Raw genomic sequence first — 13986 nt, forward strand, 5'->3', positions numbered from 1 at the left:
CTTTTAAGAACATACCTTTTTAAAATCCTGATTCTTTCAAAAATTTTATTTATTTCAATTACAAGTATCAGTATAGCCAATTGTAATTCAGTTCAGTTGAGTTCAGAGAACGGAAATCTTTCATTTACAGGTCGCAGATATGTACCTGCACTGACAGATACAAGGTTCTGTTCTACGTCTTCCACCTGAACTCTCTCCCATCAAAATTACCATCAGATTTTTCTGACCAGAAGCACAGTATACTTGTACGGGATGCTGAAAACTAGCATGGCAGTTCCTTCCCTCAGCAATGGTTCTGTAACGCTGCTACTTTCAATGGGGTTGTTCAGGTGTGCCAGACAAGGCAGGCTTCCAAAATCCCACGCACACCTCGCCTCAACATAAATACAGATTATTCACATGTGGTCCCAGCAGCAGATTCCACGAACTTAAACCTGGGTCAGTCCCACACAGGTCAGCAGCAGCAGAGCACGGTAAAGATTTCCCTGCCCTAAGCTGCAGGGAAGTTGCATTGCTCTGAATTCTGATGTTAATGTGAGGTAGAGTGGAACAGGCTCTGTTCACAGTGAAGAACTGCCCTTCTCTCACGGGCACCAAGGATCTCCACTCTGCAACTCCAAAATACGTACCGGTGTCCTCACATGTTAATGAGTGGAAAAGAAAATGTAGAGGGCAAGGACACAAAGCCCCGTGAGACTATTTCTATTACAAGCTTCCCTCACAAAGAAAAGTCTTAGGTGAGCTACATGATTGTTAGGTTTCTGTGCTACATCCCAAGCTAGAGATAGTGTTTAAGGAACAAGAGATCTCCTTAGTTAGCAAAACAGGAGTTGCCTAAAGCTTGGATGCACATTTAGCACAAACCTGCATGTGCAATAAAAGTACAGCTTCTGAGTCAAAACTCAATCCATGGCCCACATACGGCATGGAAAAATGAGAAAGTCTTCAGTTTTCCTGTCAAAGTTTAAGATGCAAAACAGTTGCTTACCTGTAAACATTTTTTCTCTACAAGGCAGAACATAATCTTGGTGAAGAGCAGCCAGCAGAGAGCAAGGGCTAAGCTCAGTTTTATCTTTTCTGGGATGTTTTTCCTCCTGTTAACATCTGTTTCTCTGGAACACTTTCACTAAACCACACCCTCACTAAAATACATCTCTCTTCTCTTGCATACTTGGAAAGCTACTGTCTTAGCTATGCAATGTCTTAAAGAAATCTAGTTCTTCCCTATAACTATACTTAAAAATGGCTAATAGTCACCATAAATCTATAATAAAACTTTATTATCTTCTCATACTGTATTTCTGATTTGTGCTCAAGAATCAGGTAATGAGTTGTCATCATCAGTAGTATGTGGGACATTACAAAATAACTTGGCATACTATTTTTATTTTTCAGGAAGATTAACTGTAGTTTTGTCCATTAGGGATTGATCTTAAGAAAAAATTATTATTAACAGTGTTTTTCCCGGAGAGCTGATGGTCAGCAGTGAATCTATTAATGCTCTTGGTGCAGTAATTAGATTCCTACTCTGTGAATATGATATCACTATAGCTACAGGACAGGTTATCACAAAGGCTGTATTTTGTATTTGTACACTGCCTTTGAATCTTAGTCAATTCACACCATTTTGTGAATGAAGAATAACATTTTAATGGTCTTTTTAGTGCATGCACACTACTTTGAATCTGAAAAGCTTAAAAAAAAGTAGATAACTAGCAAGTAACTACTGCATATAATTTTGAAAATATAATAACGAAATTATTTACTGTACTTTTACAATTTGGCTAAAGTGTATCATAGCGCATTTACAATGCACTAGAGCATGTGACTATCTCAGGTAGTATTGCATCTTATGTATAAAATAAATGTCAAACACTTCAAGAAAGGTCTTACATTTTTAATTTTAGACAGTGTATTACACCCTTTGCAAATGACATTAGTTTTATTTATGCAGTCACAATTCCCAATTTTCTCTTCAGACCTTATTGTTGCCTATTTGAAATGGAAAATTTTGTCATAGGTTGTCTTGACATCATAGATCTAATTGGTACTCAAATCTCTCAATTGCAACAATAATAGAATCATAGAATCACAGAATCATAGAATGGTTAGGGTTCGAAGGGACATTCAAAGGTCATCTAGTCCAACCCCCCTGCAAGGAGCAGGGACATCCCTGACTAGATCAGGTTGCTCAGAGCCTCATCCAGCCTCGCCTTGAACGTTTCCAGGGATGGGGCCTCCACCACCTTTCTGGGCAACCTGTTCCAGTGTTCTGTAACTCTCATCGTAAAAAATTTTTTCCTAATTTCTAATCTAAATCTACCCCCCTCTATTTTAAAACCATTACCCCTCGTCCTATTGCAACAGGCCCTACTAAACAGCCTTTCCCCATCTTTCTTGTAGGCCCCCTTGAGGTACTGGAAGACCGCTATCAGGTCTCCCCGGAGCCTCCTCTTCTCCAGGCTGAACAGCCCCAACTCTCTGAGCCTGTCCTCATAAGAGAGGTGCTCCAGCCCTTTTATCATCTTTGTGGCCCTCCTCTGGACCTTCTCCAACTGGTCCATGTCCTTCTTGTGTTGGGGGCTCCAGAACTGGACACAATACTCCAGGTGGGGTCTCACCAGGGCAGAGTAGAAGGGGAAAATCACCTCCCTCGACCTGCTGACAACGCTCCTCTTGATGCAGCCCAGGATGCGGTTGGCCTTCTGGGCCGCAAGAGTGCATTGCCTGCTCATGTTAAGCTTCTCATCCACCATCACTCCCAAGTCCTTCTCCTCAGGGCTGCTCTCAATCCATTCTCCGCCCAGCCTGTATTTGTGCCTGGGATTGCCATGACCCAGGTGCAGGACCTTGCACTTGGCCTGGTTGAACTTTATGAGGTTGGCACGGGCCTACCTCTCCAGCCTGTCAAGGTCCATCTGGATGGCATCCCTCCCTTCCAGCGTGTCGACTGCACCACACAACTTGGTGTTGTCGGCGAACTTGCTGAGGGTGCACTCTGTCCCACTGTCCATGTCGCCGACAAAGATGTTGAACAGGGCTGGGCCCAACACGGACCCCTGAGGGACGCCACTCGTGACCAGTCTCCACATGGACATTGAGCCGTTGACCACCACTCTCTGAGTGCGGCCATCCAGCCAACTCCTTATCCACCAAGTGGTCCATCCATCAAACCCATGTCTCTCTAGTTTAGAGAGAAGGATTTCATGCGGGACAGTGTCAAAAGCTTTGCACAAGTCCAGGTAGATGATGTCAGTTGCTTGTCCCTTGTCCACCAATGCCGTCACCCCATCATAGAAGGCCACCAAATTGGTCAGGCACGATCTGCCCTTGGTGAAGCCATGTTGGCTGTCACCAACCACCTCCTTGCTCTCCATGTGCCTTAGCATGGTTTCCAGGATGTGAGTGAAGGGAAAAGAGCCCTCTATCATTTGCTAGATTCCTGCTCCCAATTGCTGTTGACCTTTTTTCCATATAAAGAGTAGAATCAGGATAAGAAAACAGGAAACAATAGACAATTACTAATTAGACATGAATTCTACTAATTTGAAACTCTTCTTAGTATCAGTGGTTTAATCTCGTGCCTTTGCAGAAATGTCCAAGGACAAGAATTGTGTATAGTACAGGGGCACAAAATTCACATATTATTAACAATTCTCTGGATTCTGCAGTATACCCAGAATATCAGCAGAACTTTTTCATGCTCTCTTCTTGACCCTAAATCTATCATTATCTCTCACTTCTACAAATTAAATTTGAAGCAGAGAGTTTGTGTAGCAAGAATCCTTTCCATTACTCTCCACATTGCTGTTGTATGTAGAGGTGCGCACTGTTATTATTCACCTCTTTCTTGAGGATGTTCACAGCAGGGAGTAGAGATGTGTATCTGCCAATGGTATCTGCTAAGTTGAGCTCTATGGTCTTTAAGTGCCTGATCACCAAGTGGTTTGCTCTCCTAACCCTGTTATGAAATGTTATATGCTACAGCAGTATTTGACACAGTATACAAACCTTTTGATACCAATATCAATCATACCTACTTCCTGAATAAGACATCTGGTATGAAGCAAGTTTAAGAACTTGTCTATTTCCTTTCCACTGTCATATAAAACAGTGATAAAGTGATCTGCTTGATTTTCCCTGTCCTACTGCATCAGCTCTTTTCTCCATTGACTTAATCCTCTCATCAGCATTTCTGCTGTTACAGAGATTTTATGTGCCTCTGGCAATGTTTTAACAAGCAGTGTTCCATCACCTTGCCAAGAACAGACGAAAATTTAACAGGTTTCTCCCTCTCAGCTCTTTAACACTGAAATTCATCTTTACCTGTCCATGGTAAAAGAGGAGCACTTAATGCCACAGCCACCTACCTGCATTCCAGCAAGGCTGGCTGAGTCTGCTAAAATCTCCCCAGGGTGACCAGGACATGCACACTAAGATGTTAACTCTGATGACCTTCCGTGGAAGTCAGGTTGTGTTCTCCTTCATTTCTGTAGGGCAGATTTCTTAGCTGATATGGCTTGTCAGATTGAAAGCTGAGTAGACTACCCCTTCCACACATCCTCTTCCTGGCATTGATCAGGAAGTCTTGTACCAGTAATGGCAGCAGCCTAGTGCCACCTCGTGTTACACAAATCTGCCTCCTCCCCTGTTGGACCAACCAAAGTCAGGCAAAATAGCTGCATTTGTTTTCAGATATGAAAACTGGGTAAGTAATGGGAATAAGAAAACCTATTGATAATATTACTGTCAGATTCCCTCTTGTCACTACTTTGCCAAATTTTCATTGTAAACAATGTAATAAACAATTTTCATGTAAAGAATGGGAATATTTCTATCTGCCCTTTACTTTTTTCTTACTTTTCAATTCTCTCTATGGTTCTTGATACATATTTCTTTATTAAATGCCTAAACATTTTAAAGTCTTTTGCTGGCATCTCTACACTTACTCATATCGGCAGAGCTATATAAAGTGTGCTGGCACCAACGACATCTGATCCTTCTCGCCAATTGTCCTTGCTTCATGTTCATCCTGTCACTGTGGACTCACTGCAGCAGCCAGTAGGTAAGAAATATTTATCCTCCTTACAAAGATAACTGCTCTACCCAATGGCTCTGTATCCTTAAAAATACATGATCTTGAATGAAACTGGTTAGCCACAAAAAAAAAAAAAAAAAAAAAAAAAGGAATTGCCACAGCAGACAAGAACAATATGATAGACTTTATTTCTTTCATCTGAATTATCATATTAAATAAGTTGATCAGGCAAACAAATAAATAAAATCCGTACTTGTTTTTCTTTATTAGTTATTAATTGCCTGAGAGAATGCAAAGTGAAGGTTGTTTAGTGGACATTACAAAATTCAAAGCCACAGTCTTCCAAAGGACAGTTTTGGGTAAGAAAAATTTATTGGTAGAAAATTATTCATTTGGAGGAAGAAAGAAGCTATTTACCCTTCTGAGCATTACTCCAAGTAACTGAACATATAAACTTTCAGTTTTTAGAATACAGCTCATGCTTTAATAGATTATAGGCAGAATTTGCATGTTCTACACTTACCCTTAAAAATTAATAATAAAACAAGTATTAAACCTTTCCCTAGTACATACCAGATCATAATCCAAGGGTATACAAGGTTATCACTGTGCTTCAGTGGGTGGAGCTGAGTTCTGGAGAGGTGAATTCATTTGTCCAAGGTCATCTAGTCTAGTGGTAACAGGGCTAAGAATAGACTGCTGAGTCGTAGCCAAGCTTTCTGGTCACTAGCCCCTCCTGTTAGTTCCTTATGTTCACTATGAGAACATGGCTGTGGGCTCATAGATTAGGGTATTTAAAAGTACTTCAATCATTCACAGGATTTTCATCCACGAAGATGATCAGAGGGCTGAAGCACCTCTCCTATGAGGATAGGTTGAGAGATTTGGAGCTGTTGAGCCTGGAGAAGAGGAGGCTCCGGGGAAACCTTATAGCGGTCCTCCACTACATAAAGGGGGCTTATGGGAAAGACGGGGAGAAACTCTTCAGCAGGGCCTGTTGTGATAGTATGAGGGGTGATGGTTTTAAAACAGAAGGAAGCAGATTCAGGCTGGACATAAGGAAAAATTTTGACAATGAGGGTGGTAGAACACTGGAAAGGTTGCCCAGAGACATGGTGGATGCGCCATGCTCCATCCCTGAAACATTCAAGGCCAGGTTGGACGGGGCTCTGAGCAACCACATCTAGCTGAACATGTCCTGCTCCTTGCAGGGAGCTCGGACTAGATGACCTTTAGAGGTCCCTTCCAACCCTAACTATTCTGTGGTTCTGTCTTCACTGCAAGTTAAAGGGGAGAAGCAGTCTTACTGTGGCTGCACAAGCAAGGGCAAATTTTCTTGCACAAAATTGTAATTTCCTTTTGCTAGACAGCTTCCAGAATTACAGTAGGTTATGGATAGCACTCTTGGATATCTGTATGCTGCACATCAGTGGGCAATAAAGACACAGTCTGAGTCACATGGAAATATTAACAAAAATGTTTATGTGTTCCCATTTTGATGCCTAGATATCTACACTCACTTGTGTTTAGCAGCACTAATACGTATGGATTTTTATGAATCCTGAGAGGTACTTGTTTTCCTTTTTGGGTGATAGAGATCTTGCAAAACTGTCATTTGAGAATTGCAAAATTGCCAGTCTTTCAGCTACTTCATTTGGGTGTCAGCTTTTTGGTGAGGAATTTCCATAGTTGGGAGAATACCATTAATGAACTAGAGTTCATTATAATGAACTACAGCTTCTGTAGTCTTGAAATTGAAAGAAATATTGAGGATGAGGAAGGAGGAAGCTAAGAGGAAGGAGAAAGCTAATGAGGTGAGAAATCAAAGATAGACTGAAGATACGGGGTAGGACTACCATCAATTGGCCTAGGATAGCTACAGGGAAAATGGCCAGGTTTGTTCCAAAGCAAGAGGGAAGCAGTCAGTTCTGTACCAAGATGCAAAGCATGCTAAAAGGTCAAACACAAACAGAAGATACTGAGCTGTCACCTCCCTTCACTGCTGCTTTAATACTTTTGGGAGGCCCTGTTACACAAACCCCTGCTTACTGGGCTGCTTTAATACTTTTGGGAAGCCCTGTTACACAAACCCCTGCTTACTGTGCTGCTCTGAATGAAACTGTGGATCTTTGAATCTATATGATAAGGCTTTCCAGATGCAATTCATGCTACAGTTCCTGAGTACAAAATACAGTTTTCCCTCAGTACAAAACATTTCAGTAGCAAAAAGGTGAGGTACCTGTAGTCATAAACTGTTGATGGGTGTCTCAGAGATGCTCACTTGTCCCAGCTGGTTGCCTGTTGGTCTGAGATCAAGAAAGAGTAAAAAGTGTATACATCCTGTAGGATGTCAGGAATGTGACTGTAATAAAAATGTTCCCTGCTTTAAATATAATAGCCCTTTCAGCATAATTTGAAGGTCTGTTGTTCATTTAAATTACCCACTGTGTGTGCTGTGTGCCCTTATACTGTGCAACATAAAAGGAATATATAGTATTTGCTTTCCCTAAAAGAAATAAGGAATGCTAACTTAGAATGTTTTCAGAATAGCATAATCATGTTTATTTGAAAAAAAATTAATACTTAAAAAATTAAGAAAAACTTTTAAAATCATACCACTTATGCAAGCTAATTCTACCCTTTTTCTCTGTCACTGTTACAGTACCATATGTTATCAATATGCAACAGCATGGCTCTGTTTGGAGCATTACAGGCCTCAGAAGATCTGGACTGTAACTGTAATCATGAAATTATTTGTGCAGACAACCAGTTAGGCACCTGCTAAATCAAAACTTGAGTCCTCTGAACATTTTCCATGAGACAAGGTGGTAGAATTGGATGCAAGAATGTGTATAACTTTTGTTTATAGGCTCTGAGTCATTTAGAGTATGTCTAAATACCACAAGGTGGACTGTGCAGGGATAGCTGAACGTATGCCAGATAAGCTAGCTCCAAAATTGAAAACAGCACAACCATCTTGGCTCAACCATTCTCTCCAAGTAATTGATTCTGTTGAAAAGTGCAAGAAGATGCCTTCAGTGACATGATGATTCTATATCTGGGACCTCTGTTAGTTCCTGGACCCCATGCTGCACAGATGTATGTTGTATGTAGACATGTTCAAAGAGCCCACAGCCTAACCTGTGGCCAAAAGAGTAAAGGTTTGCATGGGCAGAGGTAAGACTTTAAAGAGCCTTACTTACTGTGCAGCAATGCAATAACTAACACTACCACGTTCATGCAGGGGGAGTCATTCAGGTATATAAACGGTGTATCTAAGAACATGATTTCCCTGAAAGCCCACCTAACTATTGGACGGTTATGACACGGCCATAATAATGATTCTTTTGGGGTCCGATTCTTACTGTTTTCACACAGAGGCTTTGCAGACTTCAGTTGAACATAGGACCTGGCTATCAGACTTTTTTTTCTGTAATAGCACCTACTGAAGAAAAGGGATTTCTCAGAATAAACTAAAATTTTAAACAGAATTTTCCTATGTAGTATAGCAAAACACATGTGCCTTATCTTTTGACAGTTTTATAAAATATCCCAGGGCTAGCCCAAAGAAAGCTGCTGTTGCTGTTGCCCTTTCTAGGGGAGATTTTTTTTTTGTAAGAATTAGGCAGCCTTAAGCCAAATACTCAGTGGGCCTAGATTCATTGAAATTGGACTTCAAGATGTGCCAGCTTACAGAGCTGAGAATTGGGATCTTTCTGTGTAAGTGAGTTCTAAATAAAGAAGACCTTTCCATTCTGTAACACTGCTGCAGTCCTGGAACAAGGATGAATGCAGGTATATTCTGCCCAAATCAATTGTGCTGGCATAGACAGAGAATACACTGCTACCACTTCACCATCCTGTGAGTAACACAAGCTCACTAAATCTAGAAAATGTTCTTTCCCTGCTAAATTTGCTGGCATTTCACAGATAAACTTGATCATTCGATTCATTGCTGTGTGAACATTAAACAGTTCATTTAGGAAATATTCTCAATATAATTTCAGGAAGAACTATGCATACAAATTGGAAATAGACAAACAGTTTATTGAATCAAATTTTGGGTGGAAATATAATGGATAGAAAAGATCTGCTTAGAGATGGTTTGCTAATCTGTTCCGGTTAACCACAAAGGATTCTCCCTAAGGAAGAGAGCTACCAGAGAAAGCAAGAGGGAGAGAAATAGTTTGAAAGATTTCATTGAAGTCCTTTACCTATCTCTAAGCAAGAGAGGAGCTGTTTGATCCTTTCCATAGTTTGTATTTCATGGAAGGATGCCTCTGTGTTGAGATTCATGTTCTTCTTTAAACAGATCTTTATTTCAGTGAAATTTACAAGTATCACTAATGAACATGATAACCATGGCATTTCTTTTGGGCAGAGACCAATGCTTCCTATTACCAGAAGGTTCCAGGTTGAGCTGCAAAGTCCAGTTCGAGGTTGGACATTCATTTGCATAGACCATATAAGTGTGCAATAGGGAAGTTCATTACATCAGACCACATAGGTGTGCAACTTGGTGCCTCAACTAACCCAAAATTTTACATCCACATGCCTGTTTGGTTTAGGGAATTTAACTAAATGCCATAACCCACCTTTTTTTTTCTGTTAGTTTTGGATGTACTATTATTACTTTGCAAAACATCATCATGACCTTCTTATCTCCACTCACTACAAAATAACCCAAAATACAACAGTTGAGTTAGAATTATAGAATCATTAGGGTTGGAAGGAACCTTCAAAGGTCATCTAGTCCAACCCCCCTGCAAGGAGCAGGGACATCTCCAACCAGATCAGGTTGCTCAGAGCCCCATCCAACCTGAGCTTGAATGTTTCCAGGGATGGGACATTTACCACCTCTCTGGGCAACCTGTTCCAGTTCCACCACACACATTGTAAAATTTATTTTCCTAATATCTAATCTAAATCTACCCCCCTCTATTTTAAAACCATTACCCCTCGTCCTATCACAACAGAGCCTGCTCAAGAGTTTCTCCCCATCTTTCTTGTAGGCCCCTTTTAGGTACTGGAAGGCTGCTATAGGGTCTCCCCAGAGCCTTCTCTTCTCCAGGCTGAAAAGCCCCAACTCTTTCAGCCTGTCCTCACAGGAGAGGTGCTCCAGCCCTTTTATCATCTTCGTGGCCCTCCTCTGGACCCTCTCCAGCTGGTCCATGTCCTTCTTATGTTGGGGGCTCCAGAGCCGGACGCAGTACTCCAGGTGGGGTCTCATGAAAGCAGAGTAGAGGGGCAGAATCACCTCCCTCGACCTGCTGGCCACACTTCTTTAGATGTAGCCCAGGATGCGGTTGGCCTTCTGGGCCACAAGGGCACATTGCTGGCTCATTTCAAGATTCTTATCTGCCAGTATCTCCAAGTCCTTCTCCTCAGGGCTGCTGTCAATCAATTCTCCACCCAGCCTGTATTTGGGCTTGGTATTGCTCTGACTCATTTGCAGGACCTTGCACTTGGCTTTGTTGAACTTAATGAGGTTTGCATGAGCCGGCCTCTCAAGCTGTCAAGGTCCTCACTGAACATGGCTCAACCCAAGTTACCTTAACATCTCTGTTAAAATAATTTCCAGAAATAGAGTCTCAATGAGATTCCCAATGTCTTTCTTTCAGGTGCTTTCTTAAAGTTCATGAGCCTGAGAGAGGCAGCAGTCACCAGAATAGATTCCCCTCTCATCATACCCCAAAGAAAGCTATGAAGGAGAATATTTACCATATTTTGGATTACACCTTATTAGGAGTTCAAGGAGTGAAACTTCACTGTCAGTTCCATTTTCTGCAGTTCTTCAGTGCCTGACTAGCCAATAATAGCAACCTAGTGTGTCTGCTGCTGCAGCTGTGAAAAAAAAAATCTATTTAAAACTACCCAACTCTGAAACAGAATAAGCCTGGGGGAGAATATATATATATATTTTTTAATTGCTAAATTATATATGGGAAGACATTCACTTTGGTTCTAATTCTTCGAGGAAAGATTAAAAGTATAGAGTAGTTCAGTTGCAGCTTTCTTGAAACCAGTGGTGTTGAAATTATTTACTCCAGCAATGAAATTATCCTATAGGGTATACTACATACATAGATTATTTTAAAATATCTACCTTTATCCAAAGGAGTAATTAGGATCAGACAGGCAAATCCAGATCATTTTATGATCTATCTTTTTATCAGACTTTCAGTATCAACAAGACTAACTGTAACTTCTGGTGGCTTAAAAAAAGAAAAAGGTTTTTTTAGGTTCCACCTTGTATACATATAAACGAAAGTACTGACACTGTCTTAAAAATCTATCAGACTGTTTAAAATCTATCAGAATGTTTAAGTAGAAGCACACGGAAGAAAATTATCTTGAATCAGAAAGATACTGTTGGAAATTAGGGGTTTTTTTTGTATCTCCTTGGACTGTGCTATGTAATAAAAAGGTGTACCAAAAAGTTGTCACTACTATAAACATTTCTCCACTGTCTCCTGATGACCTTAAATTGTCTGTTAGTTTTGTAGAAACCCCAGTACTGTGGAAAGCCATAGTAATAATGTACTGCAGCAATATGCTGGTGAATGTTTGTGAAAGTTTGAGAAAAGGAATTTGATAGTCAGTAGAAATTATAAAACAAAAATGTATTCATTAAAATAACTAAAATACACTTTTAAAATGTATTTGCGAGATAAATGATATATAGAAAACACTTAAGTTAATAGTTCCTTCAACCTTTGCCCAAGAAGATATTTCTAGACACCAGGCCACGATACTATTACCAGGACTTTTGCCGTGTTAATGTGCTTTGATTTTGTCATAGAGAATTCTTCCTTCTTTTGTTCTGTCTTTTAACTGTTGTATAAGTTAACCTGCAACGTTCTGCAGTAATAATAATCTGACAAATCAGAAACAAAGCTACGAAAATGAAAACAGACTGAAGTCCATGTGCAACAAATCACTATCACTCTGCTCTGGTTCAGAGTTTCTTGGCATTTAGGTGCAGATTTCCACATTGCAGTAATCCATTTGAACCTTATTTCACAAATACCTCCTTTCAAGTCAGTAAAACTATACAAGACCTGATTCTGCAGACACTGCTTTCAGCGAATTTCTGTTTGACACAGCTGAATTGCCTGACTATAAAGCTCAACTGTAAGATATCTCATAATAGACCTATAATGCATACAGCTAACAAGTGGGAAGAAAGAGGTCCCATTTGCCTGGTATTTGGAAAGGTAAGGCTCTCTAGTTTGGGTCAAATTCTTTGCAGCATGGGATTAAAAAAATGGACAGAATACAGTTCATAGTGTCTGTCAGTGCTAGGTCAGTGCCAAGTGAAGCATCCTGCAGCATCAGGCTGTAGCTCCCCAAGAGTCACAGGAGTAAAATGACTGTACTTGGAGTGCACACAGACTTTTGAAGTCACACAAAACCACTGCTAGGCGGTGCCTGACATCAGAATAGGCAATGCCAGTGTTAACGCTTGCTGATGTTATGCCGTATTGTCATAGTTTAGCCCTGGTCAGGACCAGACTATGCAGTCTCTCTCTCATTCCCCTCATGCTCCAGTGGGACAGAATGGAGAACTGGTAAACAAAAAGCAGCAAAAACGCCTGGGTTGAGATGAAACAAAAAATAAATTTAAGAGTGATAACAGAAGAAAACAAAACAGTGATGGAAAACAAATACAGTACAATGGCTTACAATAAATCTCCACACCCATTTTCTTCCCACATAACAGGAGGCTCTCCGTGGCACCCTCCTCACTTAAATACTGAGCATGATGTCAGATGGGATGGAATAGCCCTTTGGCTAATTTGGGTAAACTTACTCCAGATGTTGGCTAATTAGTAAACTATCCCAGCTGGGTGCCCCAGCCATAGGGGCTACCAGCTCCAGTTCTCCTCCCAGCTCAGGTGAATATTAACTCTATCCTAGCCAGAACCAGGACACTTGTTTCTAACCAGCCCTTCTGATCACTAGGGATGGCTGGAGCATTTATCCACCCAATTTTCCTGTAATAGGCCCTTTATGGCACCTGTGCTGGATCTCCAGGGCTTCAAATGGGACACTAGGAACTTTGCTGCCCAGCTTTTAAGCATCACTGGGATGTTTTTATCACCAGGTCTATGAAAGACTAAGTTGACACTACGGCCCTCTCTTCACACCACATGGTCACAGAAGAGGTGGAGCAAGATCAAAAATACCTCTCTAAGATTCCAGTGATATTTTTAGTGATTTCTGTCAAAATATTTCTTATCTAGTCATTATCTAGTTTCCATCTTCCATTTTGTCTAGTAATGAGAGTAATCACTTCCATCCAGTAAAAACCAGGTATATGAAAAAGACTTTTTATCTCTTTTCTGGGCTCATGATTTAGATTTCTCATTCATTTGAACTTGGAGTTGGTATTTATCTGTTGAGATCCGTGCCATTATGTCAGCTCCCAGAAAATTTGCCTGTTATGGATTAAGAAATAGCGTGACATGTCCATTGTTTCTGATCTTTTTACATATGGCCTGTGTGAAGACTGCATTGCTGTGTGAAATCCAATAGATGTGACTCAAGTCAATATTAGTTTACACATTAAACAACACTGGAAATTTAAACTAAAGTATTCGGTGATCTGTTCTGCATTTTTTTGGGGTAATGCAGAGCAGAAACAGGGAAAAGAACAGTTAGTGATACAAAAGCACACAGATAATTCATGGCACATACTACTTACTAATGTCAAAACAGTTGCCCTAAAACTCAGCTGCTGAAATTGGACGCATCTCTGTCAAGAAAGATTGTCTGCCCTCTCACTGATTTCTTGTCATTAAGGGGTGTTGCCTACATTAATGCAGCAGTTTGGTTTGGTTTTTTTTTTTCTTTGTCTTTTCTATCCTCCCCCCAAAAATATTTAATTTAAGCTAATACCATACTCATTCAGTCTCCCAGTAATCCTTTCACTTTTTGCCCTACTG

This window comes from Chlamydotis macqueenii, chromosome Z, assembly GCF_036417535.1.
Source record: "Chlamydotis macqueenii isolate bChlMac1 chromosome Z, bChlMac1.mat, whole genome shotgun sequence".
Lineage (NCBI taxonomy): Eukaryota > Metazoa > Chordata > Aves > Otidiformes > Otididae > Chlamydotis > Chlamydotis macqueenii.